General features: G+C 42.3%; 1 protein-coding gene across 1 annotated transcript in view; it reads right to left on the bottom strand.

Annotated features, from left to right (window-relative positions):
• Positions 1 to 26,809, bottom strand: part of ANKRD55 (ankyrin repeat domain 55) — a 410,557-nt gene that overhangs the window by 136,235 nt on the left and 247,513 nt on the right. The window contains 1 exon segment of the mRNA XM_017651031.3: positions 7,569 to 7,663. The gene's annotated coding sequence lies outside the window, so the exon portion shown is untranslated.

Raw genomic sequence — 26,809 nt, 5'->3', positions numbered from 1 at the left:
TCTAACATCTAATCCCTGTTCTATTTTCCCAAAAGTTATCTCAAAAATTTCCTTTTTACAGATGGTTTGTCCCTATTAGGATTCAAAAATGGCCTTTGCATTACATTTGTTTATGTCTCCTAAGTATCTTTTAATCTATAATGATTCCCCTTTCCTCTCCTTCCTTATTTTATTTGGAAACATTTGAAACATTTAAAGAAAAGTTGTAAGAGCACCCATTTACCTTACATGTGTTTTACACATTTACCTAATGTTCTCTCTCTCTCTCTCATATGTGTGTGTCTTATCATCATTATTATTTTGCTGAACCATTTGAGAGTTAGTTGCAGACACTGGGACATTTTACCCTTAAATATTTCAATGCATTTCCTTTAGGAACAAGGGTGTTTGACTACAAGCTCACATTATAAATATCACATTGAGGAAATTTAACAATACAATACTATTATCTATTATTTATTCTATATCCAAATTTACCCACTTGTCCCAATGATAACCTTTATAGATTTTTTTAAATCCAGGAATGAATAGAGAATCAAATACTGCATTTAGTTGCCATGTCTCTTTAGTTTCCTTTAATCTAGAACACTCCTCAGTTTTTATCTTTCATGACATTGAAATTTTTAAGTGTTTAGGCCAACTGTTGTGTAGCATGACCCTAAATTTAATCTGCCTGATTTTTTTCTATTTTTTAATTCTTAAAAGAAGTAATGAAACAACTCTAACACTAATATACTATCTTCAAATTTAAAGCAAAATTTCCACATACTGAGGCTGTTTTATTCCTTCTCTTATTATTTCACATTCCCTAGTCACTATTTGACTTTGCAGATGTTTGTCCTTGGAGTGACATTTATGCCTTATCATTTTTATATCCCTTAAATGGAATAAGATTAAAGTTTATTTTTAGAGGCTTCTTCTGGCCTTAAGGATGCATCTGATGCTTTTATTCTTGGTCTTGGTCTTGTGATTCTCCTTTGTTTCAGTTCAGAGGACAAAAGAAAATGCATCTAACCACAGTGTGGAAGAGGCAGGAGGTAGGCACCAGACCCTAATATCTTTCCTTGAAACATAGTGTAGCCTCTCCCACCTGGACATTTGCAATTTCCTGTACTTCCCACACTGTGGCACCAGAAGGCACATTAGTTCTGTGTGGCCTTCCAGCCAGCAGCTGTCGGTGTCCATGTGTGTCCTCTGGTTCCAGGTGGAACTCCCACCCCAGCCAAGGCAACAGGCTGATGTTGGCCCCTGGCAGCCAAATATGGCTTCTGTGGATGAACTATGGAGCAGCTTCCTGTATCTTCTGGCCAGATGTCCTAGAGCTGCTTAGTGGGTATTAGGATTCCCTAAAAAGCACTGGAGACTGGCAGCAGGGCGGAGCCAGTAAAGTCCGCCATCTCCACAGGGTCTTTGTGTGCAGGCCAGCATGCTCTGTCCTTCCTTTGCTATGGGTGTGGTTAGGTGGCCTGTCCCCCTATCACCAAGGAGAACAGCTAGGGCTGGGCTGCAGGAGAAGGATGGTCCCTCAAGCTCAGTTACTACAAGTCCATTTGCTTCTTGCCTACAGAGCTGTGCCTCATGGACCAAGCAGAGTGATATGGGAAGGAGGAGCATGGGACAGGAACGAATGCTCTCTGGTAGCGCACACAGTGAGCTAGCGCACACAGTGAGCAGGCTGGGATCACTCGGAGATCCACCTCTCCGTCCACTCTGACTCAAGTATCATCCCATATCAGACTCTGATAGACAGCTCTGCAGGTAGGCCTTTGCTCCACCAAAGGAAAACTAAATACTTTTTATAGGATTTAGGGGAAAAATCTCAGTGTTTATGTTTTTCAGAATTTTATAAAGGAAATGAAAATGAACAGTAGGTCCAGGACAGTGGTGACCTGCTACCCCTAGTGACCCAGAAGAAAGAGTCATGTTGTAATGATCACAGCTGCTGTCGAATGGTTCTTTTATTTAATATTCCCAACAGTGTTCAGTAGAGATTGTAGTTCCCATTTAAAAAAGGAGGGTGCTGAGGCTTAAAGAGGTTAGAAACTTGTCTAAAGCCAGATGGTCAGTGGTGGGCTAGAACTCTGACCCAGTTTTCTTCAACTTAAAAGTACCTGCTTCTACCACTACTCTGCACTGCTTCCTCAAGGGGCTTGCTCTGCTGACTCAGTGAGTGTCACAACGGGGTTCCTGTGATTCCTATACCTCATCTTCTGCCACCTCCAACCTCATTAGATCAAACGTGACTTTGCAGCCAAAGGGCTTCTGCAGAGGGCAAGGACTCACTTGGCCTAGGATTGCTGATACAGATATAAATGCAAGGAAACATATATCTCTATATAAAACTGGATAGTGTGTGTGTGTAAAGTCAGCATAGTGCCTGACACATGGTGAGGGCTGGCTCTGTAAGTGATATAAACCTATGCATATAAGCTATTTGTGTGCATGTCTGTGTGTGTGTGTGTGTGTGTGTGTGTGTGTGTGTGTGTGTGTGTGTAATACAGGTTTATATCTAATGCTAATGACTCTAAATGATACAGTAGGGATAGAGAAAGGTGAAATACAGCAATAACTGTTTTTAGCATCAGTGTTTCTCAAATAACTCATTTCTAAAACTGAGTCTGCTGAATACTTTCAGCTGCTGGTGATTTACAACTTATACTCACATAGAGTCAGAAGGTGGAATTAAAAGGGAGATAGTGTAAGAAGAGAGAAGGGCACTCCCAAGCATGTGAGGGGCAGTCATAAAGGCCAGGACTGCCTCTGTTCCCAGCTTTGTGACTCCCAGCCCAGCATAACTCTGGCTCTTAGCCTGTATGTGGGAGGAGGGCCCTGAAACAGGGCCAGAAGTCTGGCTAGATCAGAGAATGAACTGCTAGGGAAAAGGGATTCTGGGAGTTTGGAGCCTGGGAAGCTTGTTTAGATGGATGTCAGTAAAGGAAAGGGATCTCTAGGGCTATCTTCATTCATCTTAGGCCTCTGTCTTCCTGGATATTATATCCCTATACACTAATCTTTGTAGCCCAGGGATAAAAAATGCCATGCCTTAGCTTTCCACAGCATGTTGGGGCAGTGGTTTCATGCCAGTGATCATCATCTTCATGCTATTGTTAGAGACACAGGAACAATTTGAAATGCATAGCAGAAGCAGCAGGATGGACTCTATTTTCATGCCTTTTCCAAAACAGTGTTCAAAGTGGCCAAAACATGAAATTGTTACAAAAAGAGGCTCTGGACTCAGAGAGACTATTCAAGTCATAGATTTCCATTTACAAGCTGTGTGACCTTGGCCAAATTTCTCAGCCCCTCTGAGCCTTGATATATTCATCTGTAAAATATAAAAACAATACTTTCTTCCCAGGCTTGTGAGGATGAAATGACATAACATACACCAAATGCCTAGGCCTGTTCCTAGCCCATGGTGAGAGTCGGCTTTCTTTTTCCATCTACCCACCTTACACTCATCCTTCCCTTTTTCCTTTTGCTATATTTTCTAATGAGCTCCTATTAGCAATGTAGAAAAGGCATTATCTGCCTTTTATTTCTCCTGAAATGGCTGTGCAAATCTTGCATCACGATTTGATGGTTTATGAGAGACTGTTTATGAGAACAGTGCCAATGCATGGGGCATTCTCATCCTATCCAAACCCTTTTCGCAGCTCCGATAAGGGGACAGACAACCAGGCCCAGTTACATGCAAGTCGAGGAAGGCCAATGACACTAACAGAAGCCAAGTAATTTCCCACCAGGAAGAACCAAGGGGCCTCGAGTTAAATGAACAGGTTGTGGTTCCCAGACATTGTTTCTCTGGGGGTCCGTAGTCCTGGTCCTCGCCTGGAGGACCTGAATGCCTAATTGCTGGAGGCAACTCAAAAGAAATGTAATCAATGGAGGCAGAAACAAATCAGTGGACAGGCTGGCCAAATGAGATGCCCTCCACTAGAATTCTGTAATTGCCTGAGTTGGATTCTCATCAGACAAGATATCCAATGACAGAGTAAAAAGATTTTTATATCTGTAGTGAATAGGTATCCAGTGGAGGAAAATTACTAGAACACTGAGGAAGACAAATATGATGCTGAAAATCATAATGCAGCCCTGGAGTGATTTTTTTGTTTCTGTTCCAAAGTTCTGTGTTTCCTCAATAATCCTGAAATAATTTTGTAACAGGAGGATGATAACAATGACTGGTGCAGTGGAGGTGCAGGTAGAAGTGAGAGGTGTTCTGAGATAGAGTTGTATGTTTGATTGTGTAGGTCTGGAACTTCATGGTTTTGAGATGTAACTCCCTTGAATAGAGCTGTGTGTGTGTGTGTGTGTGTGTGTGTATATATGTGTGTGTGTAGGAGTGCATGCACATGTGGCCAGTAAGTGGGCCTGAAGGCAAACCCAAAAGATGTAGAAACTTTTTCAGTAGAGCAGAGCCCTTGAACAAGTGTATAAAATTCACTATAGAAGGATCCTCACCTGAATGTATAAGTTCTCGTGTGAGGGTACAGAGTTGTCGGTGTGAGGATTCAGAGCTTTGCAATGAGAGAAGCCATTGGAATCCTAAATCTTCCCATTACAAGCTATGTAGCTTTGGGCAAAATTCTTACTCTGAGTTCTGATCTGTAAAATGTGGAAAGCAATCCTTATACTGTAGAATTGTTTTGAGGCTTAAGGAAGATTATATTTTTATTAGATTTGTTTTATTCAAAGAACTAGACCCATTACTTCTGAACATCTTTCTCCAAGTCTCTCTTAACATCTCAAATCACTCTTCTAATATTCCCTGTTAGTCAGTCAGAAAATATTGACTGAACACCCACTATACATTCTGCTCCCACCTCCCACTGGCCAGGTTCCTGAACTCAGAGTAAACATGAAACTGGTTCTCCTGTTCTAAAGTGAAGAAGTCCTGGGGAAATATCAGGAAGTGGGTGGTGGGGTTGGATCTGGCTCAAATGGAAGCATAGGTGAAATTGGGCTTTGGCATTCTGCTGCCTCCCTTACAAGTATGAACTGGTCTCTTCCCAGGGCAGGTACCGTTCATTGTCGACTCAATGCCTTTTGCCCCATATTTCACTCCCTGATTTGCCTTCTTACTGGGAAAGGTAGGTTCCTCCTCTGAGCTCAAGAGCGTGAGTCATGGCTACTCTTGGCCCAGGGTAACCCCATTCCCCTCTGCCAGTGACTGGTTTAAGGAAAGGGAAGTTACCCGGTTCAGACAATCATATGCAGGAAACCTGCTTAAAGCTTCTGCTAAGTAATTCACTTTCCTAGTACAAGGCAGATACGTGGCTCGTGAAACTCCTTCCTTTCTTTCCATTTTCAAATTTGAAGTGATGACATTTTGGGGCCATGAGGCAGTAAGTATAAGAATAAAAATCTAATGACCAAGATGGAGAATCTGGTGTAAAGGACAGAAAAAGCCTGGATTTTTTATAATATTTTAGAGCTCTGAATTGCTAACCTTCTTATTAGGTGACATGAGATCACATTAGGTGACATTGCTTAAATCACTCTTAATTGGATTTTCTGTTACTTGCAAATAAAAGCATTTCTATTCGATATTTGTTTCTTTTGAATAGCATCCCTTTATACTACAACATTCCTCACAGTTCAGTTGCCACTTTTGTTTCCAACTGGCTGCCAAGAAATCCCTACTAAGGTATTCCTGAAGATTATGGTATTAGCCAGTCATACTACTATATGATTTCATCAAAGAATACTTGCATTGTTACAGAGGACTTTTGGGAACAGAAAAATTTATTAGAGACAAAGGCACAAAACCATAAAGGTAGAATGACAGGTTGTAGAACTAGGAGCCCTGATTTCTGCTCCTTGAAGCCCAGCATGTAAGTAACCACCTGGTCTACCTATGCATGTTTCCCCAGAGCCTTGACAGTCAAAATGTGGCCTATCAGCAGTACTTAGCATCACTTGGGAACTTTTAAAAATGCAGATTTCATGCTCTAGCCCATGCATACTTAATCAGAACCTTTTTTTTTTTGGCTAGAGTTAGAAAAAAGCTCAGTTTTTTAGTCCAAGGTGAATAGTTGGCCAGGCACAATATTAGAAGAAGAAATTTTCATATTGTCTTTCTGTATGGCTGTAGAGATTTGGGATAGGTCAGATTTATTGAATTAAAATACATAATTCTTTCAGGGTCCTCTGAACTTGGAGACCAGAACCACTCAGTACAACTTGTTTCAAGATTATATCTTATTTCTAAAAGAGACACAAATTATGTGAAAATTGAGAGACATACAGAGATGGTAGTGTGGTCTAAGGAAGCTGGAGTCGACACCTCCTCATGCTACAGGCCCTCAATTAGGTCACTTCAGGTGAGGGTCCATCCACTCCCTCAGAGATTCTGAATCTCATTATTGGAAGTGCCTGGCCATCCGGCTGTAAGAGTTATCCATGTCAATAAAAGTAAATAGTTTGCATGAGACACAAGGATGTCAAAAAATCAATTTACATGAAATATAATATAGTCATCACATGGACAAGAAAGAGCTCCTTGGCCTGACCCAGAGAATTATCTTCCTGTAAGAAGCGTCATGCGAACTCAAGTCATAATCAGAAATCATCTCACTGATTTATCAGGAGACATCCCAATCTCAGGGACCAGCATGCTTCAAGGTCCTTAGATTCAGTTCACTTTTTTTTCCTTAGACAGACTTACATGGGAGGCAAATGAAAGTGAGGAATGCTTTGTGTGCATGAAATCAAGATAAGGAGGTTTAGATGAATGTGTAGTAATAACACCAGGCAGAAATAGCCAGCATATCCATCTCACCACTGGGAGAGTCTTGATAATGGGAGAAACTGAAGGCTCTAGCAAAGGCTTCCCATCCCCGAATAGTCCCAGCTGATATTAATCCCACCATTTCTATGCTGGTGACTCATCATTTCTTTACATCTCCTATTTTTTTAGTCAAGTTATAATCAACAATGTTCTATCTTTTTCAAAATGCTATCTTTTTCAAGTAAAGTTGTATATCTTTTGGCCTAATGTGTATTGATCTTACTGTTCAATGTGCAGAAGGCAACATCATTTCATCTTCACAGGCATCTTATAGCCACCCTCAGATACTAGTATAGACAACAGGGTATAGTCACAGTTCTTCTTATTGCCATTAATGGACAGAGTAGGGCACAGCACCATGGTCCCCAGCCTTGTGCCTTCTCAGGAGTGGGATATAAGTGTGCCCAGTAAATTGACCCCCTCAACCCTTGGGAATGCAGGTCCTGGGTTGGGGGACCCCTTGGGTTACTCCCTCCCAACAACAGTGTATCGTAAACTATTATAACTTCCATATGTGTCAGAAATGAAAAAGGTTGGGAGTCCCTAGTTCAGTGGAATGGCTCTGTAAATCAGGGTACCACCAAGCTCTGTAGGCAGCTTTGGGCAGGTCACTGCATTCTCTGAATCCCAGCATCTGAGATGGGTGGGCCAAAGCTTACTTGATGCTGAGCTAACAAGGTTACTTACTCGACTTAGTGTCTTAGTCCATTTGAGCTGCTGTAACAAAAACATCATAACCTGGGTGGCTTATAAACAAGATAAATTTGCTTCTCACAATTTTGGAGGCTTGAAAGTCCAAGGTCAATGCGCTGGCAGATTCATGTTCTGCTGAGGGTCTGATTCCTGATTCGTAGACCACCATCTTTTTCTCTGTAATTTCACACAGAGGCAAATGATTAGGGAGATGTATAGGATCTTCTGTAAGAGTACTGATCTCATTCATGAGGGCTCCACCCTCCTGACCTAATCACCTCTTGAAGACCCCACCTCCTAACACCATCACATTGAGCATTCATTTTCAACAATGAATTATTTGCAGGGTTGGGGAGACAGAACTATTCAGATCATAACACCTGGGCTTGAAATAAGCTTCCCCATGTATGAGGGCAGTCCTGAGCCTGTAAATGGGAGCTAAGCAGTCCCAGTTGTGGGCTTGCTGGCTGCAGAGGCAGAGGCCTGGTGGGTCACAATGTAGACGGTTTATGAAATTCCTTAGTGCTTTCCTCCCTTGCTGCCAAAAAATTTTCTGGAAAGTTTATTTTAATGTAACTGTACTGGCTTGCTAGGGCTGCCACGACAAGGTATCTCATACACTGGGTGGCTTAAACAAGAGAAATCTATTTATTTTCTCATGATACCAGCAGCTAAACATCTGAGATCCAGGCGATGGCAGGGTTGGGCCCTCCTCTCTCCTTGGCTTGCAGGTGGCCATCTTCCCACTGTGTCCTCACATGCTTGTCCCTCAGTCTGTGTATTTGTGTGTCTTGATCTCTTCTTATAAGGTCACTTGTCATAGTGGATTGAGGCCCACCCATGTGACCTTATTTTACCTTAATCACCTCTTTAAAGGCCCTATTTCCAAACCTTCTGAGAGATTTAGAGGGTTAGGGATTCAGCATATGAATATGGGGGAACAGACACAATTTAGCCCATAACAGTCACCAATAACACTAAGATAAATCTGGCTGGCTCAGTCCTGCAGGGAAAAAAAGAGATGTAGCAGGTCCGCAGTTTAATTACACTAATAGCTCATGGGATTTTTAGAACAGAACAGACACTTAGGAAGTATTTTATTTTACGTTGTCATATGACAGATGTCTTGCCAATGGGTTTCAGCCCTGGGCAAGTTCGCTATGGATTCAGTGTGACCAAAGAAAATGACAGCAAAATGTTCTTGGGGTGAAAGGGTTATACCCAACTTTATTTTCAGGTGGCAGGTCAGTCACTAAAATCCTGTTCACTCAGAGTGAGTCTGCATGCAGCAAGCCAGTCTCTGCCTCTGGGCCCCTCTGTCTGCACAGCTGTCCTCTGGGCCTCTCTGCCTACACAGCTGCCCCTCACAACCATCCTCTGACTGTCTCTCAGCACTACCACCACTCCAGCCTCTGCTCTGCTCTCCTGCAGCTTGCAGCCGTGCCACCGTGTTGCATCCAGAGCACTGGGCGGAGCTCTTTTTATAGAGTCAACAGCCATGTATTGCCACAGGTGTGCAGTGAGCTAGTCATCCAGGGCCAGTTGAGAATGTAGCCACAGGACCTCTCATTTTATCCACGCAGATTAAGAAACTGAACTCTAATATGTGATATGACACCCCCCAAACATATACAACTATAAGATGTAATAATAATCTGTGAGGCAAACAGTCAGCAGTTCTTCAGAAACAAATGACTTTGCCTACATATACTTGCATATAAAATCAGGATAAAAACTTGACTGTCTTCCTTGTGGCTAGGAAGTATACTTAGAGAAGAAAGTCTATTTATGGTCCTGCAAATTGGACATTTGCTTCTGGTGATTTCTCCTTGAGTCCTGGAGCTCCCATCTGGAACATTTCCAGGTGCAAGAGTATGTTCCTTTCTTACATTTGTATATATAACAATAACAATATTATACACAGCAGTAATAGAAGTATAACTCCATTTGGGGTCCTGGACCCGATTCCCATGTGTGTAAGTATGTGGGAGGGGGTCTTCCTAAACATACTAACACCAAGCAATTCTTGAACACCAGCAGGGTGTCCAAGAACTCAACTCAATTCTGATACTATCGCCCGGAAACAGCACCAGATTCCCCAGGTTAAGGGCTCCATCCTTCAAGACTGCCCTCCAGCCCCTACTCCAGATGCCAGTCACAAGCCCCAGCAGTTCCTTGTGCTTCTGACCTCCCATCTACAGATTGGAGGTCCCAATGACTTCCCCCTTTGGGTTCGATTAATTTGCTAGAGTGGCTCACAGAACTCAGGAAAACACAATTACCAATTCAATAAAGGATACCATGAAAATACAAGTTAATAGCCAGATGAGGAAATACAGAGGGCAATGTCTCCAATAAAGGAGCTTAGGGCCTGGCTTGGTGACATGTGGAGGCATCCTGGTTCCTGGAGCATAGACACTCTCCCTGACTGAGAAGCAGGATCCAACTGAGCAGGGAAGAGAACAGTAAGCTCTTCCCAGGGGCTTCTGTGAGGGCTTTATGCATAGTCATGATTGACCAAATTATTGGCCATAGCTGATTCAGCCTCCAGCCCCCTTGGGTGGGGGTCCAAAAGTCTCTCATTAACATGACATAACACCCATTTCACCTTTAAGACTGCAGTATTTCCAGGAACTGTGGATGAAGACTAAATATACCTGGGAAATACATATTTGGTCATCTCAATGACCAAATATATATTTCTTATGACTCACTATATCTCACCAGGCTATATTGCCAGCACTGATGTAGCTGTCTGCTGAGATGCCCGCTGCTTGCTCTGGGGCCAATAGCAGCCATGGCCTAGCATGGCACCCACAACTGCTTCTTCATACCTACAAAGCTGGTGACAAAATCACAGAATACTGAATCCAGCTGTCTCAATACCTGCTTGCCAGCAGAAGTAGCAGCTGGGAGATAGCTTCTGTCTTACCTCTGTGGTTCAGATCTTGTCCAAGTGCATTCAGTTGTGAGAACTAGTTTACATCTAGGACCCTTGATACAAGAGTCTGAGAAATGAAGTTTTTAGCCTTCTAGGCTCTGCAGCACAGGAGGGGCACACAGAAAGAGGTGGAATGAACGGAGAGAGGCAATCAACCATATCCTGCACAGTTATGCCTTGAGTTTCATGAATTTTAACCAGTAGAATGAATTTGCTGAAGATCACTGGAAACTGAACAGAGAGGGCTGTCAAGTTTCTTTAGTATGGAGCTGAACTCAGGACATGGAGACTATTTTTAAAACATGGTACATGGATCAATTTTTCCAACACACATACTTCTGCAATAAGAGTCAGCATGCAAAGCACACCAATAAATAAATCAAGAATGAGGATAACTATTCTCAAGATCTGTCTGGGCACAAAAAGTATTTGTGTCAGAGACTGATAGTCCCAACCCCATCTCCATTCTCTCTTCTCCTTCTTTTTAATGATAGGAACACCCAGAGTTTAACGTAGACATATGGCCACCCAGCCAGTGAAGATTTGGCAAATGATGGCCTGTGGGCCAGGTCAGCCCACCGCATCTTATAAATGCAGGTTTATTGGAACACACTCATGTACTTCCATGCTGTGCATGGCAGCTTTTATACTACATTAGCAGAATTGAGGGACTGTAACAGAGACCATGGAGCCTTCAAAGTAAAAAGTATTTCCCATCTGGCCCTTTACAGAAAAAGATTGCTGACTCCTGAGCTGAATATGACATTTTCAGCCTCCCTTGCAGCTAGGTGGGACCACGTGGCTAGCCACGGTAGGTTTGACCTGTGGGCTGTAGTTTGCTGACCCCTGCCTATGAGATGGCTGAGAAAGACCTCCAATTCCTGAGTGACCACGTAGGAAAAGCCCCACCAATGTCAAATGTTTATCTCAAGAATGGTTCATGAGGAGAATAAATAGTCTGACTTACTTAAGCTACCGTATATTTGAGTCTCTTGGTTAAACAGTTTAGCTTTAGATAGTACTTCTTGGGCATGTGAATGGGATTCAAACTAGAGAGATAGTGCTCAACATTTTGCTTCTAACACTTAAAATTAAATGTTACCTGCATGCCTATTCTGAGCCAGTCTCTGTGCAAAGCATTGGAGGGTATAAAAAGATGAAACAGACATATTCCTCAGCCCTCACAAAGTACAACCCATGTGTTAGGACTCACTGGTGAGTTGTAATTGTGAAGGCATCACTAGCAATTTATAAATTTAGAATTAAAGTTCTGAAGTTTGTGAATGATGTGTTATGCCAGAGGTCCCCAAGACCACCCTCAGGCTCCATAGCTTGCTAGGACTCACAAGACTCAGAAATGGTTATGCTCACAGTTATGGTTTATTAAAGTGAAAGGATACAGATTAAAACCAGCAAAGGGAAAGGTGCATGGGGTACAGTCCGGGAGAACAGGTAAAAGCTGCCAGATGTCCCTCCCAGTGAAGCTGCACAGAGACGTGCTTCATTCCCAGCAATAATGTGTGACAACACATGTGAATTATGTCCAGCAGAGAAGATTCCTGAACCTTGGCACCTAGGAATTTTAAACATGAACAGTGTTGGTAACAGGATCACCAGTAAAAAGGCTACTGTGAGACAAAACACAGTGAGAGCTATGCCACTGTGGGACTATGTTGTGGATGTGGAAAGGAGACTTATTAGAAACAATTCAGACACAGAATCTACAGGACCGAACTCTAAGAATTTGGTGTATAAGAAAGCAGAATGGAAAAGAGGTTGGAAGTCACACATGTTCCAGGATTTAGAGTACAAGGTGACTAGCATTATTGTGGTGCTTCTATAGGAAATAGGGAAAATGGAAAATAGGCACTGGAGTTTACTTGAAAAGGGATGGGAGTAGGATGGATCAGAGATAATCCACAGATTTAGAAATGGTGAGTAAAATACTAATAAAATGTCTAAACAACGTCCAACAGGGCATTTAAGAAATGAGACTCTGGCTTAGAAGAGGGCTCTGCTTGAGAGCCCTTGGCATTGAGCTTCTGTTGAAATAAATCACATTGTCAAGGAAGAGAACGTAGAGGGAGGAGAGAGGCGATGTGGGAGAGCAGTTTGGGGATGCCAATGTTGAAATGACAGGCAAGGAGAGAGGCATAGAAAAAGTAAGAGACAGAAGCAGAAGCAAATCAGTTTGGAAGCCAGGTCAGCAAAGGGAATCCAGCAGTCTGAAATGCCCCTGGGAAGTGAAGCAGGATACAGGCAAGAGGGACTGCTGAGCCTGGCTGGCAGCAAAGAAAAGCAATGCTTCATGACCTTGAGGGGCCACTGGCCCAATTACGAGTGGGAATAAGTGAATACTGGGAAAGTAGAGGATAGAATCTCTCTCATGCCTCAGAAAGAAACAGGAACTCTTGTGGACAGGGATGGTTGGTGGGGCGGTAGGCAACGAAAAGCAAAATGCTGACTGAAGGGCACCCCAAAGCTTCAAATCAAGTTTAGAAAAGCAAGTCCTGATGATGATGACAAACTTTCCTTTCTCATGAAGCTGGGGCAGCTATTTTTATAAAGCCCCTCTAAATGCTAGTGATATTGTGAACTTCCCTCAGAGGCCACAGGGAAAATGATCCCACAATCAGTTATCATCTGAGCACTCTTTATTCCTCAGGGAATTCGGCGAGTCCTTGGGTGCTGGGTTCCAGCTCAGGATCTCTACTCTTCAGATTAAAGATTCATTACAACTCTGTTTATTTTAGAGAAGATTAATGACTCCCCCTTTTCATTTCTCAAGACTGGACTTTCGTCTGTCTAGTGAGTCATTAAATATATCAGCTCAGCCGCTCTGGCTGCAAGATTAAAGATACAAAATCATCTGATTTTGACAAAAAGCAGCTGTAGTTTTTACTTATTATTTTGAGTCTACAATCACGTGTGAATAAAGACAGATGGGGAACATGACTACTAAAGGTTCCATGATAATCAGAGTCCTCCACCCTAATCAGCAATCTTCCCAAGAACCTCCAACTTGTCACCTTCATCAAGATGTCTCCCAATTAATTCATGTCAAATCAATTTAACTCAATTCAACTAATTCTCATGAGCTGCTCCCATGAATAATGTGGAATATGAAAAAATGAACAAAAAGGAATACATATCCTTAGGAAGTTTACAGTCTGCTAGTGGTGAATTAAACTAAACACACCAAGAACCAAAACTGATTATAGTAAGTGCAATGGTAGAGGTGTTTGAAAAAAGCATAGAAAGGCAAGCTTAGCCCTCAGGTAAGACTTTCTGGAGGAGGCAGTGTTGGAACTGGTCTTGAAGGACCTTGACTTCTGTTATGTGTGTGTGTGTGTGTGTGCACATGTGTATGTGTGTTTGCACGTGTGTATGTACACACAACTGTACAGGGGTTAACTAGAGGGAAAGTGAAACATTCCAGGAAAAGGTACTTTATTAAGTAAACACAGAGGCAGAGAACTTCAGGACATTGATAATGTGTGGGAAAACCAGAGTTAGAGGGGTTTTAGATACAGCCATTCACAAACTCTGATGTAAATTAATCTGGAAAACTTGTGAAAAATTCGTTAGACTCACCCCTGGATTATACAAGCTAGACTGCTTGTATAGACTGGGATGTAGAGTTGTTGGTGATTAACCAGGGTCATAACAGCTGAGGAAACTGTTTTCAGGGAAAGACAAGTATTTTTTTTTAAGGGACCTAGAGTGTATGATTTGTGAAGGAAGTTATAAAAGAGAAGACAGAAAAATAGGTGACTCAAATTATGGATAGACTACATGAAAGGCTAAGGAAATTAGAACATTCCTATACACACAGAGTCACCGAAGGCTTCAGAAGAAGTGACATTGTCAAAGTAATCAGAGATGTGATCTAAGAACAAAAACCTATAGTTAAGCCTGCTGACTGTCAATAGAGTTACAACTAGTTTACAGGTTCCATATCTTCCCAGTCATCTAGGCCCTCCCACCCTTATCTGAAACATGTTGCTCTTTAAGCCCATAGAGGCAAGGTTTTCTCCCTACCTTACATAAATGATAAAATATCTATGAGAAAATATCACTTCATCACACATCTTCCAAAACATTAAACCCCCAGGATGCAGAGCGAGTGAGAGAAATGCAAATGATCATCTAGCTCCTGGCCCAAGGACAATGTTTGCCAATACTGCCCAGTCTACTCATGCAGTCCACCTCCATGGTAGGAGTAGCAGTCCTAAGTCTATATCTGAGGATAAAGAGAGAGAGTGTAGATGGGTGACCAGCACTTCACTGCAGCCAGAACAGCAAATCAGGAGTTCATTTTACAGATGCTGGGCCTCTCAACAGATTCAAGGGAAGATAGAGAATCAGAACTGTGTTGCTCCTGGAGGTCTGGGGGTCTGGGCCCTATCAAGGGCCACCTTGCTTATCACAAGCTAAGGTGGAGGGATGAGAAAGGCACTTGAAATTGGACCTGCCTTTAGCACCGCAGTTATTTGTACTAGGTAATGCTGGCCTTGAGAGAACACCCTCTGTGGCCCAAACAGCTGCACAATGCAAACATCGCCTGCTTCCTTACACCTTCACCATGTGGCAAATCCCCCAGCTTTTATCCCGTAATTTGTCCTCCTTCTTTTTGTCTTCTGGAGGGTAAAATATAGTTTCAACTGAAAGATTCAACAAAGATATCCTAAATGGAGGTGCTCCTTATAGAAGAAAGCCTAAGATTATAATTAAAATGTTGGCAGCGTATCAGATGCCAGAGAAATTATCAACTTGGAACAAAGTTGAGCTAAAATAATCCAGAATAAGGAAGATCTTTGTAAAGAGTTATTCACATCATGCATAAAGCCATCTGCATTTTCTGTAAAAGGCAAAAGGTGAGAGGTAGCATACCTTTCACTGATACTATACTCAAATGCAGTGTTTCTCAATGGGGATGCTATTGGTAACGTGTTATATAGATCTCCAAAGACTGCAGGACACCCAGTATCCCTAAATGCCAGCAGCACTTCTCAGTCACAGTAAAGCTAAAAATGTCCTGAGAACCATTGTTCTAATGTTTCAGAGGGCATTGCATAAATCATTTCTTTGGATCAGCATAACAATTCAAAATACTGGTAAATCTTCAATCTTCAGATGATGAACTGAGGCTCAAAATGGATTGCTGCCTTTTTCACATGGCTAGTGAGGGGTGCTGCTGGCTCTAAACATCAATAGGCTGACTCTAAATTCAGCTTTTTCTAAAACATTGTGCTGCCTTTCAATGGATGAAGGACTCAGACTTGATTTTAATCAATTATAAGTACAAGTAAGTGAATTTTTGTTATATTGTTAGCTATCTTGATGGAACATGGATTTTGTGAACTAGAGGCACTTTGTTCTGTGAAGTCCTTGATGGAAGGGTAGAGATAGGAGCTAAGGGGAACTGGGTGAGTTTGCTTAACAGAAAAAAAAGATCATGGAGCTCCAGGAAAAATAAGATTGGGGAATAGGAGAGAGAACCAGAGGGCCTTGTAAGGACTTCAGATATGTGACATGACCCACCCAAGCACTCTCTCTCATGGGTCCCAGACCTTTGGTACAATTATTTCTTGTGGAATACTTAGAAAGTGAATTGTTTTGTATGAAATGGCAAAATGTTTAGTATCACACATGGATTGAGAGAAGCTAATGTAAAGACAGAACACATGACCCAAAGTCTCTCAGAGAATCAGCAGAGATCAAGGGTAAGTCTTGGGATTTTCACAGATGTGGAGCTGGTGAATTTACCTAGACATCTGACACTGCAAGAGCTCCAGTTCACACCTGTAGGTAATTCAAATTGCCTGCATTGCTGGGTTCTAGAATACTTTTTGGGTATTGTAGGGAGAAGAACCAATTTGTATCAGAGATAAGCCAGTCTGAAGTTTTCCAAAGGCAATCTAAAGATTTATCTCCATATTTAAGAAAATTCACACAATATCTCAAGTGACTGATCATTTACTTCTCAGCCTGCTCAAGATCTTAAGAACAATTCTCTGAATAGAGTTAAAATTGGTGAGTGTGGGACATAATAAAGACCCAGAAATAAGTGCCTTGAAGCCATTCATATTCAGTTAGTGGTCGAGCACTGTCACTTCCATAAGCAGGGAGAATTCAACCTTTCCAGGTCATTTCTCTGTAGTACAGAGGATAGTCATGTAACTCCAGATTTCATGAAAATGGCAAAATGACAGAGAATGACTGAATCTACCTATGGAATGAGGAACAAATGTTAAGCATACTGTTATCCAGTTATGATTATTATACACTAGGATTCTTACATAAACATCCAGTTCATTCTCAATAAAAACTTGGTGAAAGCTGACTTGTATTCCTTTGGATACACCACTCTGTTCTTCTTTCACACTGATTCACTGTGTTCTTGTATTCAAGACCTTATTACTGCTTGGAAAATGTTCTGTATCTTTGCATGGGCACTAATCTTTCTGTGAGAGGAAGGAGATGGTGTCCTCCTGGCGTCTGCCCAGCCCTGCAGCTAAAGTCTCACTGAGAACTAAGTCTGAGTACTGCCCTGTAGCCCTCGGAAGGGTGTTCATCCCCTCTAGGTCAGTGGGCACCTCAAGGCTCCCTGTATTTCAAACAGTTCAGAGAGGAGAATAAAAGAGACAACCTTCCAAGGAGGTCTCTCAATTCCCCTCACTGTCCCAATCATCTTGTCCAACCTCTTGCCCCAAGGCAGGCTTTGGCATGACAAGTCCCAGACACAATTAGTCAGCGGTTGACTTTCATTCAAATAATAATAAGAAATCAGAAGGGCATTGTGTTCTTTGAAGATGAATTTGATAGGCATGAAATCTCAAAAGAAACCCTGCTGCAAAGTCTGGGGTCCTCAGTGGGCTTGCCCCTGATCCCCGGGCGGTGCTGCCTGTCACAGCCAGCACAGGGGGAGCACTCTTCTCCTCTTTGACTCTTTCCTTGGTGGCTCCGGATTTCTGCTGCAACCTGCTTGGAATTCAGTGGTTTATAAGAAAATGCCACAGAAAAGGAGCATAGCTGCTGCTCAAGCAGGCAACTCAGGGTCCCATTTAAAGAGGTTCCGAAAATATTCTAGAAATCACAGAAACAGAGTATTCAGGGATAAGGATAAGACCCACCAAATAGTTCTGTTAACTGAGTAAGGGACATTTACAGAATGCAATCAGAATCCAAAAATCCCAAGGAAAAAAAACAGCTTTAAATTAAACATCTTTATCTAAATAAATCCTCTATATTTGCAAGTGAGTCTTTTTTGGACTTTGAAGCATGGATTTGAAATTTGCAATGGCATGGAAATCCATCCAAGTCAAACTGGGCCTTCTAGCAAATATAGTTTTTCTGGTAAATATCAAAGCCTCCAACTACTAGAGTGGGGGAGTCTGGAGGGGCCTATATGTTCCATTCCCCACAACTTTGCTATCAGGGGTCCTATTATAATGAAACATTTTAAACCATATTCTGATAACACCTTGACATTTATTCACATTAAGGCTCAAATATAGTCTTAAGCCTGCGCTGTAGCTGGTCACACTCTCCCTTTACTCTTAGGTCTTCTGTTCAGTATTTCCCATGAAAGGCTTCACTGAATCTGAGACAAGCCTATTCTGATGGCAGGTGTGGCCAGTTTTGTGCTGGGTCAGGCACAGGGTGCTCTGTGAAATGAAGAAATGTAGGGCCAATTCAGAGGCCTAGACAGCAAGCTTGAACCATTTGTATTCAGCAAGCTGAGCTTGCCAGGTGTTTATAATTCATTTGGGTAAGGTTTTTTCAGGGTACTACTAACCAATCACCTGTTTTGAATATAATTCATTTCATCAGTTAAAAACTATTTTTAATATCCCTTATGTCAGTTAGTAAGCCTTTTGGGCTAGGGTTAGTTAGTTATATTTAAAATGCCAAGTGACCACTTTAGAAGGTGTTGATTCTGGCTGGGGCACGTCATCTGTTAGTTAACCACCTCTGGAGGTAGATTCCAAAAATAGGGTATTTTAAATGTTAGCTAACTGCTCTCAGGATAGATTAGAGTTAACTTGCATATACAACTATATCTCAATGTTCATATTGAAGTGTTTTAAAATAAAATGCCCCACAGACAATATAAAACATGGGAACAGTGAAAAGGCAACAGAGAGAAAGTTAGAGTTGGAAACAGAGAAACAGTCTTGGTGAGTTGACTTTCTTCTTTGTCTTCAAGAGCAGGAGTACTTGCTTCAGTAGGTCCTGGGTCCCGGGTAAGGACAGGCTTTCTATGCTGGAGATTGACATATACCTTCGAGATTGAGAAATAAACCTTGATTGGGCTCTTTCTAAAATTTTTTATTTCAAGGACTAGAATTTCACTTGCCTAGAACTCTCCAGAATAAATCAGAGAACTGTATTCAGAGCTTTCAGAATTTTAGAAAGGGAATTTGAGGCAAGGGTCACAGAGACAAGTCTGTTCTATCCAATTCTGCACTGTTGCTGCTGAAAAGCAGTAAAAGAAACTCTAATAGAGAAATATCTAAAGGTGAAGAAGGATAGTTAAGTGTGTTACCAAAATTCCACTGACTAACAGAAAAATGTTACTGATGAATCCTGGCTGAAAGGTAAAACTTCACCAGTATTTCAGACATTCTCCCTAACGTATAAAACCATAGTTCTTGCTGCTTCAACTCCTTTGTGAGGTGCCTCAAATCCTTTATAGAACAACATGGACTATAAATGAAACACACACACACAGGCACGTATATGTGCACACACAAAAACTGTTACACTCATTAATACTTTCTTTTACTACAAGGTTTAAACTTAAAATCAGGCAATTGAGATCTTAAAATAATTTCACATTTTAAACCTTGATAGTTTTGAGTAATGCCATTAATCAAACACCAAGTAACCAAAACTTCAAGATTAAATCTCTTCTGTAGAAATTCGATGAGTCTTTCCCATTTTGAGTCCTTTTTGTAACAAGGTGGGTTGGAAATACATACAATAACAAGAACAAAATAATATAATAATAATAATAAGAGGTAAACAAGCCAGTGCCACAATCTTATGAAATAGCTCAGTGAACTTACTAGCACTTCATTTTGCTAAGCTTCCTTTTAGCAGCTTTCATCTCCTAGATGTTGCATGGCTTCTGAAAAATGGCAGACATAAGTCAAGGTACAATACAAAAGGTAGCAAAAGCCAAGAACAGCAATTGGTTTTGGTTTCGCTCAGTTAAGACATTAGCAGGCTGTGACACTAATCCACCTCGTGTTAGGATCATTTTTCAACAAGCATCAAACTTTTTCAAGTCTGATCAAAACCAAAACATCAGACACAAAGCCCCAATAGCCAGAGGGGCAAGATATGCATAGATTATGTGCAGGGCCTGTATGGAGGTCTGAAGGAGCAGACCGCATTGACTGAATGACATAGGGGAAAGGCCTCAGAAAACCCCTCCGTCCTGTGAATACCTCCCTCACTACCCTGTCATAAGTGCCCACACTTCTACCATTAAAGATTTTAATCTTAAAGGATTTAAGATAGTAATTTTCTAACTCCTTTAAGCTGTCAACGCTCTTCCTTTTAAATAAAATTGCATTCAGAGGTCTAATACACAAAACAGATGAAAGCAGAAATGCTGTAGCTGAAGTAGCTGGACCAGCTTCTCACTCTCTCTGAAACACCAGCGCAAATTGCTAGGGCTCATTGACGCACACGTGAAAGTCCACTGGAGTAAGAGCTTCCCAACTGATGCACACAATAGGTTTACAGAAGTTGGGGGACACCAATCCCTTCAGCCCTGAGGGGAGGTGTGTGGAGTGGTGGCCAAGCCCTCTGTGGCCCACTGTCTCTCACTTCTATTTCTCACAGTGTATGATAAAGTAATTATCATTTTTTTATGTGTGCCAGACATGCAAAAAGGTTGGGGAGCACCAAGCTAGGGCATTGTGCTCTGATAGAGGCTATCATACTAAACTATTACAGGTTATTACCACCTGAGCATGAATTTTTTCCTGCCAATTCTCTGTAGTAAGGAAATATATATCAAGCAAATCTTGGAAGGGAAGGGGAGATGATAGATATATGGGTCATAAGTCAGCCCTTTCAGAAAGGAGAGAATTGAGTGGGAGGCCACTGGAGGAGGGGCCGGAAGCAGGGTTCTGGATGGCCTAGAACCAAAAGGCACAGCTCTAAGGACGGACAAGAGAAAAGGAATCCCTGTGGAGAGTCAGGAGGGTGTCGCGGAGAAGGCTGCTCTGAGGAGGAGGAGCCCTGCTCCCAGGCATCAGCAGGACCCAGGTCCAGATCACGCACAGAATCACAGATTTTATTTCTGGGATTTTTCACCCAGTAAGTGCTTATTTGGGAGACCCAGGTAAAAGGATTATTCACCTGGAGGAAGGCGGACTTGAGTTACGAAAGGGTTGATGAGTAATTCCAAGTGGGGACCCGTCACAGAAGGAGACAGGCTCTGACAGCCTCTGACTGAAGAAACAAAGCTGCCCCCACCTCCTCCCTCCCAGGGGCCCATCCTTGTCCTCTGCTTCTCAGCTTCTTTTCCCACCATTCTGACTCACAAGTGTCAGCCACTGGAGCGGCTCCCCATCTCCCAGCCCGGAGAGATCTCATTGTGAGCAGTTGCTTCTCATCCCCAACCACTTAGCACTGGGCACCAATCCAGGCACGATCCAGTTTTCCAAAGGCGCCCCCTGAGGTGCTGCTTCCTGGCAGGCACCTCCACAGGCAAAAATGATTTGCCTCGAGGACTGATGCGCCAGACGGACAATCCAAGGTCCGTGGTTTTCCAGCAAGGGGTTTCACAAAGCCCTGCCGATTCCCTTTCACTGGCTCTCCCTGCCTGTCATCTGCTTTGTCAGCCAAATCCCTTTTCATTTTTCTCAGCTTTATCTTGGACCCAGGCCTAGTAAGCCCTGTCAAGAAGATTCCTGACGTATGTAGTTTTATGTCTGTTCCACGGCCATCCTCAGACGCATTGCTTCTTGGTCCCCTGCCGTGGTCCGTTTCAGGGAAGGGCATTCTCACATCTTAGGTAGAGCACGTGTGACCCAACCACCAAATGAAGACTAGCAGGTGGAATTATTTTCAAATGAGAATTTAAGTCAAAAGATATAAGGAAATAGTGGAAACAGAATCCTCAGGAGGGATGCAGGGGAAAGGAGAAACAAACGGAGGAGAAACTAAAATAGAGAATGTCTTTTACAAAACTGACAATCTTTAGGGAGAATAAAAAATGATACCCAAAACAGCATAGTTGTTTTGGAATCAAGATGTCTTGATTCTTGTCTAAATCCACTCATCATCCAAGTCCTTCTTCCTTCTGAACATTCCAGGCCTTTCCCAAACTCACTTGTCTTTTTTATTTATTTTTTAGCGAACTTGCTCATTATTTCTCAGCATGACCTCATGTCAGCGAGCTCCCTGCTTCCCCACTGCTCTCACATGACTGCATGTATCCACCTGAAGGGCTTGTCAATGCAGTTCTTGTCCTGTGAAATGACCCTGGTGCCTATTTGGGTTTTTCTGTGTTTAATCTAATGCTTACGGACGTTTAATAGGTGTCAAACATATTCGATGCATTATTTCATTTAATTCCCATAATAACCCTATGGGACAGTTATTATTATTATTATTGCCCCCATTTGAGGATAAACATCGATGAGGAAGTGAGCTGACAAAGTTTAAGCCATTTGCTCAAGGACGCACAGCTATTAGTAAGTGACAGAGACAGAATTTAAATTTAGCTATGTCTGACCACTGAGCCCACGCTCTGAACCACCACCCTCTCCTTATCTCCTTTGTTGAATGAGTTTAATGTTTAAATTACCATGCAGTTTGGGGATAGAAATCCCTGCCGTCCAGTTGACCTTGGAAAACACAACTCTCAAGCCCAAGCTGTGCAGATCAGGAGGAAAACCAGTCTCTTAGCTGTGCCAGAGGCAGCTGAAGCCCAGAGGGTCTACAGACGTTCTCTCCTTGCACAGCCAAGAGTGCTTCCCAGAGGTGGGGTGTGTGTGTGTGTGTGTGTGCGGTCTGCTTCCAGTCCACCATGAATCAGTACAGATCCCTGTTTGGGCTGCAACAGTTCTTCAGGAGGAAAGGGTGATGCTCGCTCACCCCCAAGTCTTGGGTGCTACTCTCAGTCAAGAGGTTTCCACACCAACCCAGGCATGGACTCAAAGTGATAGGGGCTTAAGTCACTTAGTGGCATCCTGAGGCTCCACACTGCCTCCTAGAGGCCGGGTTCCTCAGCTGTTTTCTTTCCAAATAGAGGGCTCAGAGAAGGACCCAGACCTCCCTCCTGTCTCATTCTTCCCTCAAAGTAATTTTGTTTCAGCAGCTTGCTTGCCTTCCTTGTCCCTGGGTGGTGGCTGTGGTCACCTACTGACCTTTAGTTCCCCCAGCAGATTTCAGTAACTTCGAATCTCAGGAAGAGTGTTGGGGCTGTAATGCCCACCCCCACCCCCAACAAGATCCGTGCTGTTCTCAGGCAAAGTCACAGCCACCACTCAGAAAAGTAAGTGCTTTAAAACATTTTTTTTTTTAAATCAAGCTTCATTTCACCCTGCTACAATCCAACTCAGTTCTCAGGGGAAGCCTAACTACTTTGCCATTGCTTTGTTTCTACCTCTTAGCTCTTAGATTAACTTTGGCCCCACAAGCAACTTGGAGGCATGAAATTTCTCAGCCCCTCCCTCCACGGCTGTTAGTTAGTATTCCTCAGAGCCCAATAACTAGTGTTCATCAATGAGGGCCCTGGAACAGTCTCTCTGTTCCTTTTGTCCCTTCCCTTTTCTTAGCAACCTTGGGAGCAAAGGATGAGTCTATTATTGGCAAGGCTGCTTGGACTCTTCAAACGAGAGATGTCAAAGGCAGGATCCTGTGGGGGTTGTAATTACTTTATTCTCACTCACCCTGCAGCCTTTCTGTACCAGACCTCTAATCTGTCATATTACAATGAAACTGAGTCATATTTCCAACTATTGTATCTTCATCTGCATCCCCAAGGGACATAGGGAATGTAGACTGGAGACTAAGGGTGAGCCTGGGAAGGTTCATAGGCTTTAAAAGGAGCTGATTAGCATAGCATTTGGAAAGAGAGTCTCTCTCCCTCTCCTCTCCTTTTATCTGGAAAGAAAGTCTCTCTCCCTCTCCTCTCCTTTTATCTAATCCCAATGGGCCTCAGAAGGCCAGCCAGCTCCCAGCTTCCTGGCCCAGATGCTAAGCAGGGGCATCCTAATGGGGAAGGGGTGGACTCTTTCTCTCTAACTTCTGCATTCATCCTGCTCTTACCATATCCACCGTGATAGGTTTGAATCGCCAAGGCTAGAATATATGAGTTGTTCTTTGCCCTTTGCATACTGTTTTGAACTTAATAAACTGTCCTAAGGAGGCAACAGAGAACCAAAGTTAGCATTTCTTTCTTAAGTGACTTCTGTTGCCGGGCACTTTACATCCAGTGTTTTATTTAATCCTCACAAAAACACCATGAAGGAGATTTGATTCCATTTCTCTACTTAGGAAATTAAGGATGAACAAGGAAAACCTAGTAACGAACTTACTTGGCAAATAATGGAGCAGGAATTTGAATCTCAAGTCCCTGGTCTTTCCACAGCCTGAATCTCCCTAATAGATCATGGCATGTGGCCTCGGCTATGGCTTTCCCTTGGGGGAACAACTGAAGCAAAGTTAGCATGCTTTCCGATTTGATTATTCTTTTTACCAGTCAAAATATATGAACAAAGATCAACTTAAGTATTATATAATATTATAAAGTCATTTGAATAGATGATACCAATTCTAAAACAAAGCTAAATACTTTCTCAATGTAATTCCTTCATTTTCTCCAAGTATGGTAATATTCAAATTTGTGTAAAACCCACATTTCTAACTTGCTCTCCAATTTTTGGTGTGGGAGCTCCTCCAGTTTGTCTCTAACACTACAAAGCTCTGCAACATCATAACACCATCACGCTGTCACCATGGTTGAAGCTGCAGACCCCAGAGCCAGTCTGTGGGCTCAAAGCCTGGCTCTGCCACCTACTGAGGGGGAATCTCCTCACTGGATCATCCTTAAAGGGTAAATGAGTTACCAGATTCAAGGTATTTAGAACAGTAAGAACTCAGTGAATTTTAACTATTAGGAATAATATTTTCAACCGTCCTGGAAAAAGAATGTATCCATGACTACCTTTTCATATTGTCGCTCAGAGGGAAGTAGAAGACACCCCATGTGTCATCCACTTGAGGGAGCTAGGCTGGACCTGGGAGGAAGTGAAACAGCCTCATCTTTGTGCAGAGGACAGAATTAGTGTAGGTCAGAGCTGGGTATTGCTTAGCATTGTAAGAAGACTCAAGGGAGAGGGAGACCCTTTTGATACATCTCTCCTGTCTTTTATAAGAAAAGTTATCATCTTGTTATAATAAAAAAAAAGAATCAAAGTACTATCTTTCTAGAGAGGGGAGGCATTTCTAATTTCAGCAGCATGGTTCCAACTGGGAAGGGAAAACTGCATTTTGAATTGGGATAAATAAGAATATTAGCAGTAGTTAACTCTGGATAGTAAGACTACTAAGAGTACTTTTATTTGGTTTTTGAGGGGTATTCTTCCATAATTTTCAAAATCTTTGATGAATATTCTTTTATAATAAAAAAGTTACAAAAAATAAAATTACAGGAATTGTATAAATTGATATCCAAGGTTCCCCCCAGCTTGCTTATTCTCTGTTAACATTGATTTTGATGCGAGTCTTGATGCCTTTCCATCATTTCCTTTTGGATCCACTAATGAGATTGCTAAACGTAATGTGTATATTAATAAGCCTAATTTCAGGAGCAAAAATCACTATTCTTCACTTCTGACATTGTGACTCAAGAATAAAATGGAGGTACTTGGGCAAATTCTAGGGAAAACACAGGGCTTAATGTAAATAAAACCCTAAAAGAAGCACAACAGAATTCAGCCCTAGCCCTGGCAATTTATTATTACCTGTCTGTTTTGAAGCTACACAAGCAACTCATTCTGACATCAGCCTAATTTGTAACATTTTGTGCAAACACCTAATCCTTTCTAAAAACTACTGCCTTCTATTATAATTTCTCTACCTAATATTTTAAGTGCTTGTCAGTTTGCAGAATTCTTCCAAGGCTTGTGAGACAAGCTGAAATTTTAGATTAAGCAATGAGCTCCAAAGAAAGACTTTCAGAACCTTTGAGATCAAATGAGAATTAATGGAAGATGGTAATACAATGGTCTCTTCTCACTGCATTTAGTTTTTTTTTTCTACATCCAATTTAGAATGTTACTTTTTAGAAAACATACCCAGAAATACTTGGAATGAGTGAATGACTCAGGAGTGCTTCTCCAGAGGAGAAAGTCCATTCTCTGTTTATCCAAATCATAATTTAATGATAAACAGGCCAGGTGAGAGAACTCAGCATTAGTCATGGTCCCCACCAGGAATAATTATAGTTAACATTTCTGTAGTACAGACTCTGGTCAAAGCACTTTTTAGATAATTAAATCATTTGATCATTGCATCAACCTTATTAGGGAGAACTTTGTTATCTCCATGCTACAGGGGAAGAAATGAAGATGCAGAGCGGTTAAGGAAGTAGTTCAATCTCATACAATCATCAAGTGGCAAAACAGATTTGAACCTTAGGCAAGCTGGCTTCTAGGCCTGTGTTCTCAACTACTAGGCTATTTCAGCCCAACTTGATTGCCAGAGCCAGCATCAGGGGAGTGGTGTGGATCACCAGACAGTGCCAGGGCCCTGCCACACCCAGGCACCACCACCACCAACAGCAGCCTCAGACCTGCGGGTATGCCCACGTCTTTCCTGAACTGTGAATGTGACCTCGTTAGGAACAGGGTCTTTGCAGGTATAATTACATGAAGGGTCTTGAGATGAGATCACCCTGGTTTCGACGGGTAGACTCTAAATCTAGTAACAAGTATCCTTCTACAAGAAAGGCAGAGGGAGTTTTGGGACAGACAGGAGAATACACAGAGAGGAGGAAGAGGCCATGAACACAGAGGCAGAGTCTGGAGTGATGTGGCCTCACATGAAGACAGGTGACAACCACCAGAAGCTGAAAACGGCAAAGACCAGACACCCCAGCACAGCTGCACGGAGGGAGAAGGCCCGGCTGCATTTCAGGCTCTGGCCTCCGGAGCTGGTGGAGAATGAGTTTGTTATTTTAAGCCACTCACTTGTGGTAATTTATTACTGCAGCCTCAAGAAACTAGTACAAATGTTGTGCATCAGTTACAGTACTTTCCAGTTTTCCGAGTGCTTTGGCACACGTGGCCTCATTTGATTCACTTGCCCCTGTACTGCATAATAGTTTACTTTGGGGACCCAGCTCCACC

The sequence above is a fragment of the Manis javanica genome, chromosome 1 (assembly GCF_040802235.1).
Source record: "Manis javanica isolate MJ-LG chromosome 1, MJ_LKY, whole genome shotgun sequence".
NCBI classification, from domain to species: domain Eukaryota; kingdom Metazoa; phylum Chordata; class Mammalia; order Pholidota; family Manidae; genus Manis; species Manis javanica.
This window is presented reverse-complemented; position numbering and strand designations above follow the sequence as displayed.